This window comes from Cricetulus griseus, assembly GCF_003668045.3.
Source record: "Cricetulus griseus strain 17A/GY chromosome 1 unlocalized genomic scaffold, alternate assembly CriGri-PICRH-1.0 chr1_1, whole genome shotgun sequence".
Lineage (NCBI taxonomy): Eukaryota > Metazoa > Chordata > Mammalia > Rodentia > Cricetidae > Cricetulus > Cricetulus griseus.
Window position 1 is genome coordinate 70,567,899 of NW_023276807.1, and position 6,862 is coordinate 70,574,760.

Genomic DNA, 6,862 nt, shown 5'->3' on the forward strand with positions numbered 1-6,862 from the left:
TTTTCAACCTGGAAGCAGCTCTGAAGATGACACTGCAGTTCTGAGAGCATTGATTACAACTATTAGCGAGCTAGAACGAAGAGACATTTGGCATTTTCTTAGATGTTTTCCCAAAATACGTTGTAAAAATAGAAAGCAAGTACAAGGACACAGTGTCTGACAGAAACAAATCAAGTTTATTGTAAGAAGTCCTGTTTGGTATTTATGTCTTCTTCCCAATGAATGCAATCGTTTGGCTTATAGCATTAGTCATTGAATACTCATGCATTTGGTGAGATGGGGAGCTTCAGCTTCAACCTGCCTTCAATGTTTCAGCTATAATGACTGCCGTATGTTGGGGTACTGTCTGTTCCAGACACCCAGGACCACTGGCCTGTCAGCACTCATAAGTGACCTTACACTGAGCTTGATGTTCAATTCTGCACCCCACTCTGTCACTGATAGCTCCTCCCTTGCAGGGCTAGGGCCACTGTGGGATTTTTTTGGGGGGTGGGGGTTGAGGAAGTGTTTCTCTGTGGCTTTGGAGGCTATCCTAGAACTAGCTCTTGTATACCAGGCTGGTCTCGAACTCACAGAGATCCACCTGCCTCTGCCTCCTGAGCGCTGGGATTAAAGGCATGTGCCACCACTGCCTCGTTCCACTGTGGGATCTTAAGGTTTATGTCTGCATACCTTTGTCCATGCATATCTTACACAACCAATGTATGGAAGGCGAGTTAAATACATATTTGCATTTAGTCATTCTTGGCTTCTCTATGCCTCTGTGAGCTATGGTAGTCATTGCTGAGAGTTTTGGACTCTGCCTACTGCTCCCTGACTCTCAGTCCTGTCTTCATGAGGAGTGACTGTACCTGGGCACAGCATGACTCTAGACTTGGATGGGACCAAATACAGGCAAATAGGCTTTTATACTGTAGACCCTGTGGCCTAGCCTGTCACCTTTACTGTCCTGAAATAAGCCAGTAGGGGATGGTGAATTGTCAATGGCACTGTGAGTTCAGAATGGATTACTAAGATGAAGTTAGGGCTAAATCAACCTACTATCATGAAAACGAGCAACAGAAACGACTGCTTGATGACTTAGGTGAAATCAAACACAAGAGCTTGGAGACCTATTTTTGGCAAACTGTGCCACCATTTACACCGAAATTTCAGTAGAGTCTTGGGACTTTCTTCATTGTGATAGTCCTGGGGTTCAGAAGTCACATAGAGCAGGGGTGGGAGGGACCCTTAGCTTTTTTGAGGCAGCTCCTTTACTTCAACCCAGTAAGACTGTTTCTTTTGACATTCTGAAATTTCTTCCTCTCCATGAGCTCTGAAGCCCAGTGACTGTTCTTGGTGTTTCACCCCTGCTTCCTCTTCTAGGAAGTGAACTCAGGAATCAGGAAACCTGAATGTCTGGTTGTGGACTCAGGTAAAGATACACTTCTGGATTCTTCATGTCTGCACACCTTGTTCTTACAACATTGTTGGCTGAGGAGACTGAGGTTCAAAGGTTCTAACTAAGAGGCTCAAACTGACTCCGCATTTGAGCCTTGACTCTTACTAGTCAGTTGTCAGTGGGGGATGCTGGGTACTGAGTGGCTGAGCTCTGCTTCTATTCTTTTGACCTTGTAGAGCAGTGAGAATAGAGAGGGTGAGAAGGCTCCACAGAAACTCAGGCTACATGACTAGAGAGCATGATGAAAGTGTAGAAGAAAGAGATGCTACTGAGCACAGCAGTGTCCTCCACCATTCATTGTTTGCAGCATACAAAGAAATGGGTTTCATTGTGAAATTTACATCTTGGATACAGCTCTTTCCTTTCCCATTACTTGTTGACCCTCATCTTCCCTTCCAATGATCTCATTTCTCCTTTTATGATATATATATATATATATATATATAGTTATATATCATACCATATATATAGCATCTCTCCTCTTGTTCCTCCTCTTCCTCCAAACCTCTTCCCTCCCTCTTGTTGACCCCTTTCTATTTTCATTTCATATATATATGAACATAGACATATATTCAAATTCAGATTTCACTTTCAAGAGAAAAATGCAACACTTGACTTTTTGTCTTTCTGAACCCAGCATGTTTTGCTGGATGTAATGATCTCTCTTTCCTTCCATTTTCTTGCACACGTCTTAATTTAATTTTATGTTGAATAAAACTCCGTGGTGTCTGTGTATGACAGTTTCCTTTTCCAACCATGTATGGAGGAATGTCTAGGCCAGTTCTATATCTTGGCTGTCGTGAGTGGCGCAGCAGAAACATGGATGGAGAGTAGGGAGTTCCTAATATGGAGTCACACACAGATCACTATTATTTCAGGCACGCATTGTGTATTAGTTGCCTTTCTTGTTGCCATGACAAAGGTACTAGGAAGTGAACTCAGGAATCAGGAAACCTGAATGTCTGGTTGTGGACTCAGGTAAAGATACACGTCTGGATTCTTCATGTCTGCACACCTTGTTCTTACAACATTGTTGGTAAGAACTGGTAAGAACAATGTAAACAAGGCAAGTTTACTTTGGTTTACAATTGAGCTACTGTCTGTCATGGTCAGATACATTCATTGCACCTGCTGTCTGGAGGCAGGGATGTCTGAACGCTGTGCGGTGCTGGATCACCTGAGCCCATGGAATGGTACCACAGACACTTACAGTGGTTCTTCCACCTCAGTCTATCTCATGTAGACACTCCTTCACAGCCATGCACAGAGTTTTGTTTCCTGATGATGCTACATTCTGTCAACATGATGATGCTGACAACCACATATTACACCTTTACCCCCATGAACTCTGAGCATTCCAACTGGCTAATTTTAAAGCATTGATAAAGAGGAAGCTTGATCCTGTCATGACACCCTCACACAAGAAATTGCCCCATGCACGGCAATCGTTTTGAGTTGTCCAGATTTCCAGCCCCTCAGTGAAGCGAGGGGCTTATGTTTCTGTGTTCCTTGCTGTTACATGGGGACATGCCCTATTGCTCCCCAATGTGTTTTATTCCCACTGCCACCATGCCAGCCTACCATAGACTCATGTCCAGACTTCTTAAGAGACTGCATGGAAAATTCAGTCTGTCTCCCTTTTTTCACCAACCTTAGTAGCAACACATCCACTCGCCTCACACTTAAGATGAGGCTGAAACATTTCTGATTGTATTTAAGACTTGACTGATAACCATGCTAAAATTGACTCCTTAAATATCCCTCTAAATCCAGAAACAATTTTGATATCATATCTATAAATCTGAGAGACTAGCTTACAAATCAGATGTTGTTAAAGTAGTATCCTGCAATGATTACACTATATAAAGAAACTTATGAATAAGGCCACTTCTAGGCTATACCTGGACTGGCTAGACTGTCCAACAATATATATAAAGCGTAAGTCTTAAAGTTGTTCTTGAAGATTTTGTCCTCAACCCCCACCCCCAAATGGATAGATTTTTGTGACTACAAGGCAGTGTGTGCCAGTGGCGACATGGGTCTCTTTGAACAGACTCAAGATTTTAAATTATTCTTTTCACCTCCTGGAGTTTAGTATTGGAAAGTTCCTTCCTTATGATGAGGGCATAGACAATCTATCCTTAGAGGCCCAAGAAAGGGATTCAGAAGGGCTTGGCATGTGTGTGCGAGACCCCCTCTCTGTGTGTATCTGTGCCTGTGTGTATGTGTGTGCATATGTCTCTGTGTGTCTCTCTGCATGTGTCTACATGTGTTTGTGTCTGTCTGTCTGTCTGTCTGTCTGTCTGTCTGTCTGTCTGTCTGTCTGTCTCATTCTGTGTGTGTGTGTGTGTGTGTGTGTGTGTGTGTGTGTGTGTGTGTGTGTGGTCATTGGAACTCGGGGAAGATATCCATGAAGACTGGGTCTAGGAGAGTCAAAGTGTCTCATTATCAGTTTGTTCCTTAACACCCAGCCTATGAGCAGCATATGGTACAGTGATCACAGCTCAGAGCCCCGAGGAATGTCAGAATGTGGAAGTATGCTCTTCCACAGTAAACTAGGAAGGGAAATCCATTTTTTTTCATCTGGCTATCTTGGCCCTCACCTATGTTCCTTCTAGACAAAGACATGGATGCAGGGTGTTATTATAAGATGTGTGCTAGTCACCCCATGCATAACTCTTGCAAGTGAGTCCCAGCTCTCACCGCTGGGGCTCTGTCACCTCTGAAAATGGGCACCTCATGTCCTTAGTTCTCCTATCTTCATGGATCCCATGTGTGCTGAGATTCTATTTGGGGATGAGTACTTTGGAATCATGAAGTGTTATCTTTTCTAAGCTTTATTTATGAAATTATGCCATATCATATTCTGGGATTTCATATAAATCTGTCCTTGGCTTGGGAATCTAAGCTCAGAAATAGAATATATCAAAAATATGGTTCCCATTATAGAACTCAATACTCTGACAAAAAGCTGATAAAAATCTAAAAATATATTTAGTATTTTCCCTTAGTGTTCTGTGAGGAGATTACTGGCTTTTCAATCTTTGTTTTGCTATTTCATATGTTTAAAGTTTTAAAGTATTTCTTGATATCAACTATTTAACATCTTTTATAATTTAAAGGAAAACTTTTCAAATGTCACATGCATTCAAATCTTATGTTTCATTCTACCACTCTTATGGGTTGTAACCAAAGTGATGGATTATAGCTATACCAGCATTTGTTCTTCTCCATTCCCTGATGGAGGCCCAGGGTATAGGTGTGAAACTGGGTAGTACTGGATCCTGTATTTTCTTTCTTCTGCATATATATGTACCATGGAAAAGTACAGTTATATTAAGATTGGTAAAGCCAACAGGAAATAATATAATAAAAATGGAGCATTATAGTGATATACAGGGAAATGACAGGTGTCCCTACTCCCTGTACTTTGAGACCATTATTGAGTAAAATAAGATGCTTGGAACACAAACACCACAGTGAAGTTTATGACAGCTGCTCCTTTTTTAATAAGCAAATAGAAAGAGTGCTACTTTATTAAATTACTGAGTTTATTTCACATGTATCTTTTTGTCTCCCTACCATTTCCACATCTGACCACCACTATTACTATGTTCTATCATAACATTCCATACATACTTAAAACCAAGTAAAGGGTGGAGTTCCATCCTTGAAAACTAAACAGGAATTTTAGACAACACATTCTTGGCAATAGAACCTGGACAACATTTATCAAACAAAGTAGGGAAAGTTTTCACTTTGCATTATAAAAAGGATAGCCAGATATATCAACTGTTATAGAAATTAAGTAAGACGGAGTATTTCAAACTGTTAAATCATTTTCTTAAAGAAACTTCCTCCACTGCCAGAGATCTTGAATAGCCTCCTGGTCAGTCATTTGGAAGCAATTCTTCACATAATTAATGAACTTGGATTCCACTTTGGGAAGAGAACCACCTTTTTCTATACTTGCTTACATTTTTGCCTTAATGTCTTCTACAGAACTAGGTCCTTTGGGGGTTTTAGGAGTTTTTTCCTGTTTTTTGAAGGACTCTTGACCTTTTGATCTTGGTGTTGATGGTTTTAAGTCTTTTCCATTTTGGTTTGATTTTTGTGCATTTTTGGCTGGGGTATCTCATACAGATTTCTTCACTGGAACTTTGTCTTCAGTTTCTTCATCATCAAAATCATCATCATCCTCATCTTCATCGATTTTTACTTTTTTCTGTGGAACTTTGCTACCACCTCCAGGAGCAGATCGCTTGCCAGACATAGTTAAGAGTTTTATATCCTCCTCATCTTCATCTTCTGAGTCTGCATCTTCCTCTACAGCTACTAGGTGCTGTCCACTAATGTGCACAGGCCCTGAACCACACCTCAACCATAAGATCACAGGTGGTGTAATTTCAAAGCCACCAAGGGAAACTGTTGGTTGTCCAGACATTTTCAATGTTGCCAGCGTTACTTTAATTGGACTGCCTTCATAGTTCATTGCTTCTGCCTCTACGATGTGTAATTCATCTTTTGCTCCTGCCCCTAAACTAACCGTTCTTAGTGACAACTGGTGTTCATTCCCATCATTATCCACCTTAAAGTGATAATCTTTGTCAGCTTTTAGTTCACAAACCGAAAAGGTAGTTCTGTGGCCTAAGAGGGCTCATGTCCATGTCCATCGAGTCTTCCATGAGGTGGGGACACGCACTTCGGTGTGCGAGATATCAGACAGAGGAAACTGCCTACTGCTCCTCAGAACAGACACGCAGGATGGAATCACACCAGGGACAGCTGCTCTTATTCTCAAAATGGCTGCTGCATAGCGTGGTTACAGTGCACAAGTGTGTGATTCCCTGTGTGTCTGAGTGGAATGAGTCACGGTGTTACATCACGGTACTCAGAACTTCAGTGTAAAGGCTGTGAAATTCTTATTCATGAACACTTTCATTTAATAAATTCTTGCATTGTGGTTCAATGATGGTCATTGAAACTGCGGAAAGAAAACAGACTAGGGAGTAGGGATTGGAAACATTCCTGTAAATACCATGGGGTTCTTCATACTCTCCTAGTCTATTACGTTGCAGCCACACAAATGGATTTAATGATTTATGTAGTTATTAATAAATACTGACTGATACATTGGCTCGCTTTAGTTTGTGAGAAGATGTGAAATTATGGCAGCGCCCATCACCTCAGGCAACTGGCATATATTTTTGTCTGTCCACCAGGTGGCAGCATGCAATCCCACAAAGGCAAGAATTTCAGAAAAAAATACAGCAATGGACTGTTTGACTGCTCTCTGCCCTCCATCTTTCAGCGTGGTGCTAGCAGGGATATATTAAAGGGGTGAAATAGCTTTCTACTGGGGAGACAACACATTATATTGAGGGCTGAAGGATGGGGGCTAGGGCTATGCTTCCCACTCTT

General features: G+C 41.4%; 1 pseudogene; it reads right to left on the minus strand.

The window, feature by feature from the left end:
* Positions 1-4,971: 4,971 nt before the first annotated feature.
* LOC100756978 lies at positions 4,972-6,127 on the minus strand (annotated as a pseudogene).
* Positions 6,128-6,862: the final 735 nt, after the last annotated feature.